This window comes from Spea bombifrons, chromosome 4 (genome assembly GCF_027358695.1).
Source record: "Spea bombifrons isolate aSpeBom1 chromosome 4, aSpeBom1.2.pri, whole genome shotgun sequence".
NCBI lineage: Eukaryota > Metazoa > Chordata > Amphibia > Anura > Pelobatidae > Spea > Spea bombifrons.
Window position 1 is genome coordinate 113,581,745 of NC_071090.1, and position 12,201 is coordinate 113,593,945.

The following is a 12,201-nucleotide window of genomic DNA, read 5'->3' on the forward strand; positions in this document are numbered from 1 at the left end:
ACGTGGACCAACTCTGTGGCTGATAGCCAGCTTCAGGTCTGGCCCAAGGCTCTTGCACAGCGAGCCTGGATAGCTCAGTCGGTAGAGCATCAGACTTTTAATCTGAGGGTCCAGGGTTCAAGTCCCTGTTCGGGCGCTGCTTGCTTTATTATGCTAAAACCACGAGTTCAGCGCTGTACAATCAACACTGGAAAGCTTTACTTGACTCAAAAGATAGTAGATAAGCGGGACGGCTTCCCTGCAAACCTTTTAGATATGCCGAACGGTTCTTAGCTGCCAAAAAATGTCTCCCGTATCTATGTGTAAAGAAACAAGGTCATTTATAACGTCACCCCCTTTTCTTTCTAGACCTTAGACCAATGGTGCACACACCAGAGTTTGAGGGATATTGAATGTTTAAAGAGAATCCACCGTTAATGCCTCCTGTATTCACGGAAACAAATAGCATACGTGCAGAAGAATCGAGACACCGCCGCCTCTAAACACCAGCCAGCAATCCGCGGATGTACGGTAACGCACAGACGTCCAGACATTTCCTGAGTAACGGATATAGTGGTATCTCTACAATGCATCATGCAAATAAGGGAGTCATTTCATTTGCAGAAACATAGGCAAAACAGCATGGCCCGTACGGGGATCGAACCCGCGACCTTGGCGTTATTAGCACCACGCTCTAACCAACTGAGCTAACCGGCCACGTCAGCAGGCTCGGCGAAACAGAGGACCGTGGAAAAAACTCCAGAGTAAATGAACGTTTGGCATCAGCTATCAACAGTCTCAAGCTGTAAAACAAGCATGCCCTGTATGAGGGTCGAACTCACGACCTTCAGATTATGAGACTGACGCGCTACCTACTGCGCTAACAAGGCAAACGCTGGCTGGTGCCGGTTGCTGAAGCATCGTAAAGGACAAATAAAGGACATCCATCGTAAAGGACAAATTTCCTTCAGCATGGGTAAAAGGCAACCCTGCTTTTCCAGGGACCTGTTTTACCAATGCTCTAAATAGAAGCTTGCATTGGCCGGGAATCGAACCCGGGCCTCCCGCGTGGCAGGCGAGAATTCTACCACTGAACCACCAATGCATCTGCAACGGCCCACTTGAAAATCCATAGAGATTCGAGTGGTCGGAAAGAAGATTTTTCCCCCTGAACAGAAAGTTATGGAAGCGGTGGTTGGGGGATCAATCAGTTAGTTGCTTATACGTGTAGCTGTAAAAGAAGCGTGCCCTGTGCGAGGACCTGACTCTCGACCTTCAGATTATGAGACCGACATTGTGGAAATGGTTGTCAACCAGAAACTCAAGGTGTCCTAGATGTAATGTAAGTGCACGTGGACCAACTCTGTGGCTGATAGCCAGCTTCAGGTCTGGCCCAAGGCTCTTGCACAGCGAGCCTGGATAGCTCAGTCGGTAGAGCATCAGACTTTTAATCTGAGGGTCCAGGGTTCAAGTCCCTGTTCGGGCGCTGCTCGCTTTATTATGCTAAAACCACGAGTTCAGCGCCGTACAATGAACACTGGAAATCTTTACTTGACTCAAAAGATAGTAGATAAGCGGGACGGCTTCCCTGCAAACCTTTTAGATATGCCGAACGGTTCTTAGCTGCCAAAAAATGTCTCCCGTATCTATGTGTAAAGAAACAAGATCATTTATAACGTCACCCCCTTTTCTTTCTAGACCTTAGACCAATGGTGCACACACCAGAGTTTGAGGGATATTGAATGTTTAAAGAGAATCCACCGTTAATGCCTCCTGTATTCACGGAAACAAATAGCATACGTGCAGAAGAATCGAGACAACGCCGCCTCTCAACACAAGCCAGCAATCCGCGGATGTACAGTAACGCACAGACGTCCAGACATTTCCTGAGTAACGGATATAGTGGTATCTCTACAATGCATCATGCAAATAAGGGAGTCATTTCATTTGCAGAAACATAGGCAAAACAGCATGGCCCGTACGGGGATCGAACCCGCGACCTTGGCGTTATTAGCACCACGCTCTAACCAACTGAGCTAACCGGCCACGTCGGCAGGCTCGGCAAAACAGAGGACCGTGGAAAAAACTCCAGAGTAAATGAACGTTTGGCATCAGCTATCAACAGTCTCAAGCTGTAAAACAAGCATGCCCTGTATGAGGGTCGAACTCACAACCTTCAGATTATGAGACTGACGCGCTACCTACTGCGCTAACAAGGCAAACGCTGGCTGGTGCCGGTTGCTGAAGCATCGTAAAGGACAAATAAAGGACATCCATCGTAAAGGACAAATTTCCTTCAGCATGGTAAAAGGCAACGCTGCTTTTCCAGGGACCTGTTTTACCAATGCTCTAAAAAGAAGCTTGCATTGGCCGGGAATCGAACCCGGGCCTCCCGCGTGGCAGGCGAGAATTCTACCACTGAACCACCAATGCATCTGCAACGGCCCACTTGAAAATCCATAGAGATTCGAGTGGTCGGAAAGAAGATTTTTCCCCCTGAACAGAAAGTTATGGAAGCGGTGGTTGGGGGATCAATCAGTTAGTTGCTTATACGTGTAGCTGTAAAAGAAGCGTGCCCTGTGCGAGGACCTGACTCTCGAACTTCAGATTATGAGACCGACATTGTGGAAATGGTTGTCAACCAGAAACTCAAGGTGTTCTAGATGTAATGTAAGTGCACGTGGACCAACTCTGTGGCTGATAGCCAGCTTCAGGTCTGGCCCAAGGCTCTTGCACAGCGAGCCTGGATAGCTCAGTCGGTAGAGCATCAGACTTTTAATCTGAGGGTCCAGGGTTCAAGTCCCTGTTCGGGCGCTGCTCGCTTTATTATGCTAAAACCACGAGTTCAGCGCCGTACAATCAACACTGGAAAGCTTTACTTGACTCAAAAGATAGTAGATAAGCGGGACGGCTTCCCTGCAAACCTTTTAGATATGCCGAACGGTTCTTAGCTGCCAAAAAATGTCTCCCGTATCTATGTGTAAAGAAACAAGATCATTTATAACGTCACCCCCTTTTCTTTCTAGACCTTAGACCAATGGTGCACACACCAGAGTTTGAGGGATATTGAATGTTTAAAGAGAATCCACCGTTAATGCCTCCTGTATTCACGGAAACAAATAGCATACGTGCAGAAGAATCGAGACACCGCCGCCTCTAAACACCAGCCAGCAATCCACGGATGTACGGTAACGCACAGACGTCCAGACATTTCCTGAGTAACGGATATAGTGTTATCTCTACAATGCATCATGCAAATAAGGGAGTCATTTCATTTGCAGAAACATAGGCAAAACAGCATGGCCCGTACGGGGATCGAACCCGCGACCTTGGCGTTATTAGCACCACGCTCTAACCAACTGAGCTAACCGGCCACGTCGGCAGGCTCGGCAAAACAGAGGACCGTGGAAAAAACTCCAGAGTAAATGAACGTTTGGCATCAGCTATCAACAGTCTCAAGCTGTAAAACAAGCATGCCCTGTATGAGGGTCGAACTCACAACCTTCAGATTATGAGACTGACGCGCTACCTACTGCGCTAACAAGGCAAACGCTGGCTGGTGCCGGTTGCTGAAGCATCGTAAAGGACAAATAAAGGACATCCATCGTAAAGGACAAATTTCCTTCAGCATGGGTAAAAGGCAACCCTGCTTTTCCAGGGACCTGTTTTACCAATGCTCTAAAAAGAAGCTTGCATTGGCCGGGAATCGAACCCGGGCCTCCCGCGTGGCAGGCGAGAATTCTACCACTGAACCACCAATGCATCTGCAATGGCCCACTTGAAAATCCATAGAGATTCGAGTGGTCGGAAAGAAGATTTTTCCCCCTGAACAGAAAGTTATGGAAGCGGTGGTTGGGGGATCAATCAGTTAGTTGCTTATACGTGTAGCTGTAAAAGAAGCGTGCCCTGTGCGAGGACCTGACTCTCGACCTTCAGATTATGAGACCGACATTGTGGAAATGGTTGTCATTTGTCAACCAGAAACTCAAGGTGTCCTAGATGTAATGTAAGTGCACGTGGACCAACTCTGTGGCTGATAGCCAGCTTCAGGTCTGGCCCAAGGCTCTTGCACAGCGAGCCTGGATAGCTCAGTCGGTAGAGCATCAGACTTTTAATCTGAGGGTCCAGGGTTCAAGTCCCTGTTCGGGCGCTGCTCGCTTTATTATGCTAAAACCACGAGTTCAGCGCCGTACAATCAACACTGGAAAGCTTTACTTGACTCAAAAGATAGTAGATAAGCGGGACGGCTTCCCTGCAAACCTTTTAGATATGCCGAACGGTTCTTAGCTGCCAAAAAATGTCTCCCGTATCTATGTGTAAAGAAACAAGATCATTTATAACGTCACCCCCTTTTCTTTCTAGACCTTAGACCAATGGTGCACACACCAGAGTTTGAGGGATATTGAATGTTTAAAGAGAATCCACCGTTAATGCCTCCTGTATTCACGGAAACAAATAGCATACGTGCAGAAGAATCGAGACACCGCCGCCTCTAAACACCAGCCAGCAATACGCGGATGTACGGTAACGCACAGACGTCCAGACATTTCCTGAGTAACGGATATAGTGGTATCTCTACAATGCATCATGCAAATAAGGGAGTCATTTCATTTGCAGAAACATAGGCAAAACAGCATGGCCCGTACGGGGATCGAACCCGCGACCTTGGCGTTATTAGCACCACGCTCTAACCAACTGAGCTAACCGGCCACGTCGGCAGGCTCGGACGCAGGCTCGGATTGAGGACCGTGGAAAAAACTCCAGAGTAAATGAACGTTTGGCATCAGCTATCAACAGTCTCAAGCTGTAAAACAAGCATGCCCTGTATGAGGGTCGAACTCACGACCTTCAGATTATGAGACTGACGCGCTACCTACTGCGCTAACAAGGCAAACGCTGGCTGGTGCCGGTTGCTGAAGCATCGTAAAGGACAAATAAAGGACATCCATCGTAAAGGACAAATTTCCTTCAGCATGGGTAAAAGGCAACCCTGCTTTTCCAGGGACCTGTTTTACCAATGCTCTAAAAAGAAGCTTGCATTGGCCGGGAATCGAACCCGGGCCTCCCGCGTGGCAGGCGAGAATTCTACCACTGAACCACCAATGCATCTGCAACGGCCCACTTGAAAATCCATAGAGATTCGAGTGGTCGGAAAGAAGATTTTTCCCCCTGAACAGAAAGTTATGGAAGCGGTGGTTGGGGGATCAATCAGTTAGTTGCTTATACGTGTAGCTGTAAAAGAAGCGTGCCCTGTGTGAGGACCTGACTCTCGACCTTCAGATTATGAGACCGACATTGTGGAAATGGTTGTCAACCAGAAACTCAAGGTGTCCTAGATGTAATGTAAGTGCACGTGGACCAACTCTGTGGCTGATAGCCAGCTTCAGGTCTGGCCCAAGGCTCTTGCACAGCGAGCCTGGATAGCTCAGTCGGTAGAGCATCAGACTTTTAATCTGAGGGTCCAGGGTTCAAGTCCCTGTTCGGGCGCTGCTCGCTTTATTATGCTAAAACCACGAGTTCAGCGCCGTACAATCAACACTGGAAAGCTTTACTTGACTCAAAAGATAGTAGATAAGCGGGACGGCTTCCCTGCAAACCCTTTAGATATGCCGAACGGTTCTTAGCTGCCAAAAAATGTCTCCCGTATCTATGTGTAAAGAAACAAGGTCATTTATAACGTCACCCCCTTTTCTTTCTAGACCTTAGACCAATGGTGCACACACCAGAGTTTGAGGGATATTGAATGTTTAAAGAGAATCCACCGTTAATGCCTCCTGTATTCACGGAAACAAATAGCATACGTGCAGAAGAATCGAGACACCGCCGCCTCTAAACACCAGCCAGCAATCCGCGGATGTACGGTAACGCACAGACGTCCAGACATTTCCTGAGTAACGGATATAGTGGTATCTCTACAATGCATCATGCAAATAAGGGAGTCATTTCATTTGCAGAAACATAGGCAAAACAGCATGGCCCGTACGGGGATCGAACCCGCGACCTTGGCGTTATTAGCACCACGCTCTAACCAACTGAGCTAACCGGCCACGTCGGCAGGCTCGGCGAAACAGAGGACCGTGGAAAAAACTCCAGAGTAAATGAACGTTTGGCATCAGCTATCAACAGTCTCAAGCTGTAAAAGAAGCGTGCCCTGTATGAGGGTCGAACTCACGACCTTCAGATTATGAGACTGACGCGCTACCTACTGCGCTAACAAGGCAAACGCCGGCTGGTGCCGGTTGCTGAAGCTCTTCATACGTGACGCGTTGCAACATCGTAAAGGACAAATTTCCTTCAGCATGGGTAAAAGGCAACCCTGCTTTTCCAGGGACCTGTTTTACCAATGCTCTAAGAAGAAGCTTGCATTGGCCGGGAATCGAACCCGGGCCTCCCGCGTGGCAGGCGAGAATTCTACCACTGAACCACCAATGCATCTGCAACGGCCGACTTGAAAATCCATAGAGATTCGAGTGGTCGGAAAGAAGATTTTTCCCCCTGAACAGAAAGTTATGGAAGCGGTGGTTGGGGGATCAATCAGTTAGTTGCTTATACGTGTAGCTGTAAAAGAAGCGTGCCCTGTGCGAGGACCTGACTCTCGACCTTCAGATTATGAGACCGACATTGTGGAAATGGTTGTCAACCAGAAACTCAAGGTGTCCTAGATGTAATGTAAGTGCACGTGGACCAACTCTGTGGCTGATAGCCAGCTTCAGGTCTGGCCCAAGGCTCTTGCACAGCGAGCCTGGATAGCTCAGTCGGTAGAGCATCAGACTTTTAATCTGAGGGTCCAGGGTTCAAGTCCCTGTTCGGGCGCTGCTTGCTTTATTATGCTAAAACCACGAGTTCAGCGCTGTACAATCAACACTGGAAAGCTTTACTTGACTCAAAAGATAGTAGATAAGCGGGACGGCTTCCCTGCAAACCTTTTAGATATGCCGAACGGTTCTTAGCTGCCAAAAAATGTCTCCCGTATCTATGTGTAAAGAAACAAGGTCATTTATAACGTCACCCCCTTTTCTTTCTAGACCTTAGACCAATGGTGCACACACCAGAGTTTGAGGGATATTGAATGTTTAAAGAGAATCCACCGTTAATGCCTCCTGTATTCACGGAAACAAATAGCATACGTGCAGAAGAATCGAGACACCGCCGCCTCTAAACACCAGCCAGCAATCCGCGGATGTACGGTAACGCACAGACGTCCAGACATTTCCTGAGTAACGGATATAGTGGTATCTCTACAATGCATCATGCAAATAAGGGAGTCATTTCATTTGCAGAAACATAGGCAAAACAGCATGGCCCGTACGGGGATCGAACCCGCGACCTTGGCGTTATTAGCACCACGCTCTAACCAACTGAGCTAACCGGCCACGTCAGCAGGCTCGGCGAAACAGAGGACCGTGGAAAAAACTCCAGAGTAAATGAACGTTTGGCATCAGCTATCAACAGTCTCAAGCTGTAAAACAAGCATGCCCTGTATGAGGGTCGAACTCACGACCTTCAGATTATGAGACTGACGCGCTACCTACTGCGCTAACAAGGCAAACGCTGGCTGGTGCCGGTTGCTGAAGCATCGTAAAGGACAAATAAAGGACATCCATCGTAAAGGACAAATTTCCTTCAGCATGGGTAAAAGGCAACCCTGCTTTTCCAGGGACCTGTTTTACCAATGCTCTAAATAGAAGCTTGCATTGGCCGGGAATCGAACCCGGGCCTCCCGCGTGGCAGGCGAGAATTCTACCACTGAACCACCAATGCATCTGCAACGGCCCACTTGAAAATCCATAGAGATTCGAGTGGTCGGAAAGAAGATTTTTCCCCCTGAACAGAAAGTTATGGAAGCGGTGGTTGGGGGATCAATCAGTTAGTTGCTTATACGTGTAGCTGTAAAAGAAGCGTGCCCTGTGCGAGGACCTGACTCTCGACCTTCAGATTATGAGACCGACATTGTGGAAATGGTTGTCAACCAGAAACTCAAGGTGTCCTAGATGTAATGTAAGTGCACGTGGACCAACTCTGTGGCTGATAGCCAGCTTCAGGTCTGGCCCAAGGCTCTTGCACAGCGAGCCTGGATAGCTCAGTCGGTAGAGCATCAGACTTTTAATCTGAGGGTCCAGGGTTCAAGTCCCTGTTCGGGCGCTGCTCGCTTTATTATGCTAAAACCACGAGTTCAGCGCCGTACAATGAACACTGGAAATCTTTACTTGACTCAAAAGATAGTAGATAAGCGGGACGGCTTCCCTGCAAACCTTTTAGATATGCCGAACGGTTCTTAGCTGCCAAAAAATGTCTCCCGTATCTATGTGTAAAGAAACAAGATCATTTATAACGTCACCCCCTTTTCTTTCTAGACCTTAGACCAATGGTGCACACACCAGAGTTTGAGGGATATTGAATGTTTAAAGAGAATCCACCGTTAATGCCTCCTGTATTCACGGAAACAAATAGCATACGTGCAGAAGAATCGAGACAACGCCGCCTCTCAACACAAGCCAGCAATCCGCGGATGTACGGTAACGCACAGATGTCCAGACATTTCCTGAGTAACGGATATAGTGGTATCTCTACAATGCATCATGCAAATAAGGGAGTCATTTCATTTGCAGAAACATAGGCAAAACAGCATGGCCCGTACGGGGATCGAACCCGCGACCTTGGCGTTATTAGCACCACGCTCTAACCAACTGAGCTAACCGGCCACGTCGGCAGGCTCGGCAAAACAGAGGACCGTGGAAAAAACTCCAGAGTAAATGAACGTTTGGCATCAGCTATCAACAGTCTCAAGCTGTAAAACAAGCATGCCCTGTATGAGGGTCGAACTCACAACCTTCAGATTATGAGACTGACGCGCTACCTACTGCGCTAACAAGGCAAACGCTGGCTGGTGCCGGTTGCTGAAGCATCGTAAAGGACAAATAAAGGACATCCATCGTAAAGGACAAATTTCCTTCAGCATGGTAAAAGGCAACGCTGCTTTTCCAGGGACCTGTTTTACCAATGCTCTAAAAAGAAGCTTGCATTGGCCGGGAATCGAACCCGGGCCTCCCGCGTGGCAGGCGAGAATTCTACCACTGAACCACCAATGCATCTGCAACGGCCCACTTGAAAATCCATAGAGATTCGAGTGGTCGGAAAGAAGATTTTTCCCCCTGAACAGAAAGTTATGGAAGCGGTGGTTGGGGGATCAATCAGTTAGTTGCTTATACGTGTAGCTGTAAAAGAAGCGTGCCCTGTGCGAGGACCTGACTCTCGAACTTCAGATTATGAGACCGACATTGTGGAAATGGTTGTCAACCAGAAACTCAAGGTGTTCTAGATGTAATGTAAGTGCACGTGGACCAACTCTGTGGCTGATAGCCAGCTTCAGGTCTGGCCCAAGGCTCTTGCACAGCGAGCCTGGATAGCTCAGTCGGTAGAGCATCAGACTTTTAATCTGAGGGTCCAGGGTTCAAGTCCCTGTTCGGGCGCTGCTCGCTTTATTATGCTAAAACCACGAGTTCAGCGCCGTACAATCAACACTGGAAAGCTTTACTTGACTCAAAAGATAGTAGATAAGCGGGACGGCTTCCCTGCAAACCTTTTAGATATGCCGAACGGTTCTTAGCTGCCAAAAAATGTCTCCCGTATCTATGTGTAAAGAAACAAGATCATTTATAACGTCACCCCCTTTTCTTTCTAGACCTTAGACCAATGGTGCACACACCAGAGTTTGAAGGATATTGAATGTTTAAAGAGAATCCACCGTTAATGCCTCCTGTATTCACGGAAACAAATAGCATACGTGCAGAAGAATCGAGACACCGCCGCCTCTAAACACCAGCCAGCAATCCACGGATGTACGGTAACGCACAGACGTCCAGACATTTCCTGAGTAACGGATATAGTGTTATCTCTACAATGCATCATGCAAATAAGGGAGTCATTTCATTTGCAGAAACATAGGCAAAACAGCATGGCCCGTACGGGGATCGAACCCGCGACCTTGGCGTTATTAGCACCACGCTCTAACCAACTGAGCTAACCGGCCACGTCGGCAGGCTCGGCAAAACAGAGGACCGTGGAAAAAACTCCAGAGTAAATGAACGTTTGGCATCAGCTATCAACAGTCTCAAGCTGTAAAACAAGCATGCCCTGTATGAGGGTCGAACTCACAACCTTCAGATTATGAGACTGACGCGCTACCTACTGCGCTAACAAGGCAAACGCTGGCTGGTGCCGGTTGCTGAAGCATCGTAAAGGACAAATAAAGGACATCCATCGTAAAGGACAAATTTCCTTCAGCATGGGTAAAAGGCAACCCTGCTTTTCCAGGGACCTGTTTTACCAATGCTCTAAAAAGAAGCTTGCATTGGCCGGGAATCGAACCCGGGCCTCCCGCGTGGCAGGCGAGAATTCTACCACTGAACCACCAATGCATCTGCAATGGCCCACTTGAAAATCCATAGAGATTCGAGTGGTCGGAAAGAAGATTTTTCCCCCTGAACAGAAAGTTATGGAAGCGGTGGTTGGGGGATCAATCAGTTAGTTGCTTATACGTGTAGCTGTAAAAGAAGCGTGCCCTGTGCGAGGACCTGACTCTCGACCTTCAGATTATGAGACCGACATTGTGGAAATGGTTGTCATTTGTCAACCAGAAACTCAAGGTGTCCTAGATGTAATGTAAGTGCACGTGGACCAACTCTGTGGCTGATAGCCAGCTTCAGGTCTGGCCCAAGGCTCTTGCACAGCGAGCCTGGATAGCTCAGTCGGTAGAGCATCAGACTTTTAATCTGAGGGTCCAGGGTTCAAGTCCCTGTTCGGGCGCTGCTCGCTTTATTATGCTAAAACCACGAGTTCAGCGCCGTACAATCAACACTGGAAAGCTTTACTTGACTCAAAAGATAGTAGATAAGCGGGACGGCTTCCCTGCAAACCTTTTAGATATGCCGAACGGTTCTTAGCTGCCAAAAAATGTCTCCCGTATCTATGTGTAAAGAAACAAGATCATTTATAACGTCACCCCCTTTTCTTTCTAGACCTTAGACCAATGGTGCACACACCAGAGTTTGAGGGATATTGAATGTTTAAAGAGAATCCACCGTTAATGCCTCCTGTATTCACGGAAACAAATAGCATACGTGCAGAAGAATCGAGACACCGCCGCCTCTAAACACCAGCCAGCAATCCGCGGATGTACGGTAACGCACAGACGTCCAGACATTTCCTGAGTAACGGATATAGTGGTATCTCTACAATGCATCATGCAAATAAGGGAGTCATTTCATTTGCAGAAACATAGGCAAAACAGCATGGCCCGTACGGGGATCGAACCCGCGACCTTGGCGTTATTAGCACCACGCTCTAACCAACTGAGCTAACCGGCCACGTCGGCAGGCTCGGACGCAGGCTCGGATTGAGGACCGTGGAAAAAACTCCAGAGTAAATGAACGTTTGGCATCAGCTATCAACAGTCTCAAGCTGTAAAACAAGCATGCCCTGTATGAGGGTCGAACTCACGACCTTCAGATTATGAGACTGACGCGCTACCTACTGCGCTAACAAGGCAAACGCTGGCTGGTGCCGGTTGCTGAAGCATCGTAAAGGACAAATAAAGGACATCCATCGTAAAGGACAAATTTCCTTCAGCATGGGTAAAAGGCAACCCTGCTTTTCCAGGGACCTGTTTTACCAATGCTCTAAAAAGAAGCTTGCATTGGCCGGGAATCGAACCCGGGCCTCCCGCGTGGCAGGCGAGAATTCTACCACTGAACCACCAATGCATCTGCAACGGCCCACTTGAAAATCCATAGAGATTCGAGTGGTCGGAAAGAAGATTTTTCCCCCTGAACAGAAAGTTATGGAAGCGGTGGTTGGGGGATCAATCAGTTAGTTGCTTATACGTGTAGCTGTAAAAGAAGCGTGCCCTGTGCGAGGACCTGACTCTCGACCTTCAGATTATGAGACCGACATTGTGGAAATGGTTGTCAACCAGAAACTCAAGGTGTCCTAGATGTAATGTAAGTGCACGTGGACCAACTCTGTGGCTGATAGCCAGCTTCAGGTCTGGCCCAAGGCTCTTGCACAGCGATCCTGGATAGCTCAGTCGGTAGAGCATCAGACTTTTAATCTGAGGGTCCAGGGTTCAAGTCCCTGTTCGGGCGCTGCTCGCTTTATTATGCTAAAACCACGAGTTCAGCGCCGTACAATCAACACTGGAAAGCTTTACTTGACTCAAAAGAT

The 12,201-nt window shown here is 48.2% G+C and overlaps 19 non-coding genes across 19 annotated transcripts; 1 reads left to right on the forward strand and 18 right to left on the reverse strand.

Annotated features, from left to right (window-relative positions):
* Positions 1-622: 622 nt before the first annotated feature.
* TRNAI-AAU (transfer RNA isoleucine (anticodon AAU)) lies at positions 623-696 on the reverse strand. Its single transcript has one exon. It is a non-coding gene; the product is annotated as a tRNA-Ile (tRNA).
* A 317-nt stretch (positions 697-1,013) lies between these two features.
* Positions 1,014-1,084, reverse strand: TRNAG-GCC (transfer RNA glycine (anticodon GCC)). Its single transcript has one exon. It is a non-coding gene; the product is annotated as a tRNA-Gly (tRNA).
* An 867-nt stretch (positions 1,085-1,951) lies between these two features.
* On the reverse strand, positions 1,952-2,025 carry TRNAI-AAU (transfer RNA isoleucine (anticodon AAU)). Its single transcript has one exon. It is a non-coding gene; the product is annotated as a tRNA-Ile (tRNA).
* Positions 2,026-2,341: 316 nt separating this feature from the next.
* On the reverse strand, positions 2,342-2,412 carry TRNAG-GCC (transfer RNA glycine (anticodon GCC)). The gene has a single exon. It is a non-coding gene; the product is annotated as a tRNA-Gly (tRNA).
* Positions 2,413-3,279: 867 nt separating this feature from the next.
* TRNAI-AAU (transfer RNA isoleucine (anticodon AAU)) lies at positions 3,280-3,353 on the reverse strand. The gene has a single exon. It is a non-coding gene; the product is annotated as a tRNA-Ile (tRNA).
* Positions 3,354-3,670: 317 nt separating this feature from the next.
* Positions 3,671-3,741, reverse strand: TRNAG-GCC (transfer RNA glycine (anticodon GCC)). The gene has a single exon. It is a non-coding gene; the product is annotated as a tRNA-Gly (tRNA).
* An 874-nt stretch (positions 3,742-4,615) lies between these two features.
* On the reverse strand, positions 4,616-4,689 carry TRNAI-AAU (transfer RNA isoleucine (anticodon AAU)). The gene has a single exon. It is a non-coding gene; the product is annotated as a tRNA-Ile (tRNA).
* Positions 4,690-5,014: 325 nt separating this feature from the next.
* Positions 5,015-5,085, reverse strand: TRNAG-GCC (transfer RNA glycine (anticodon GCC)). The gene has a single exon. It is a non-coding gene; the product is annotated as a tRNA-Gly (tRNA).
* Positions 5,086-5,952: 867 nt separating this feature from the next.
* TRNAI-AAU (transfer RNA isoleucine (anticodon AAU)) lies at positions 5,953-6,026 on the reverse strand. The gene has a single exon. It is a non-coding gene; the product is annotated as a tRNA-Ile (tRNA).
* Positions 6,027-6,340: 314 nt separating this feature from the next.
* On the reverse strand, positions 6,341-6,411 carry TRNAG-GCC (transfer RNA glycine (anticodon GCC)). The gene has a single exon. It is a non-coding gene; the product is annotated as a tRNA-Gly (tRNA).
* Positions 6,412-7,278: 867 nt separating this feature from the next.
* Positions 7,279-7,352, reverse strand: TRNAI-AAU (transfer RNA isoleucine (anticodon AAU)). The gene has a single exon. It is a non-coding gene; the product is annotated as a tRNA-Ile (tRNA).
* Positions 7,353-7,669: 317 nt separating this feature from the next.
* TRNAG-GCC (transfer RNA glycine (anticodon GCC)) lies at positions 7,670-7,740 on the reverse strand. Its single transcript has one exon. It is a non-coding gene; the product is annotated as a tRNA-Gly (tRNA).
* Positions 7,741-8,607: 867 nt separating this feature from the next.
* TRNAI-AAU (transfer RNA isoleucine (anticodon AAU)) lies at positions 8,608-8,681 on the reverse strand. The gene has a single exon. It is a non-coding gene; the product is annotated as a tRNA-Ile (tRNA).
* A 316-nt stretch (positions 8,682-8,997) lies between these two features.
* On the reverse strand, positions 8,998-9,068 carry TRNAG-GCC (transfer RNA glycine (anticodon GCC)). The gene has a single exon. It is a non-coding gene; the product is annotated as a tRNA-Gly (tRNA).
* Positions 9,069-9,935: 867 nt separating this feature from the next.
* Positions 9,936-10,009, reverse strand: TRNAI-AAU (transfer RNA isoleucine (anticodon AAU)). Its single transcript has one exon. It is a non-coding gene; the product is annotated as a tRNA-Ile (tRNA).
* Positions 10,010-10,326: 317 nt separating this feature from the next.
* TRNAG-GCC (transfer RNA glycine (anticodon GCC)) lies at positions 10,327-10,397 on the reverse strand. The gene has a single exon. It is a non-coding gene; the product is annotated as a tRNA-Gly (tRNA).
* A 315-nt stretch (positions 10,398-10,712) lies between these two features.
* TRNAK-UUU (transfer RNA lysine (anticodon UUU)) lies at positions 10,713-10,785 on the forward strand. Its single transcript has one exon. It is a non-coding gene; the product is annotated as a tRNA-Lys (tRNA).
* A 486-nt stretch (positions 10,786-11,271) lies between these two features.
* On the reverse strand, positions 11,272-11,345 carry TRNAI-AAU (transfer RNA isoleucine (anticodon AAU)). Its single transcript has one exon. It is a non-coding gene; the product is annotated as a tRNA-Ile (tRNA).
* A 325-nt stretch (positions 11,346-11,670) lies between these two features.
* On the reverse strand, positions 11,671-11,741 carry TRNAG-GCC (transfer RNA glycine (anticodon GCC)). Its single transcript has one exon. It is a non-coding gene; the product is annotated as a tRNA-Gly (tRNA).
* Between the last annotated feature and the right edge of the window lie 460 nt (positions 11,742-12,201).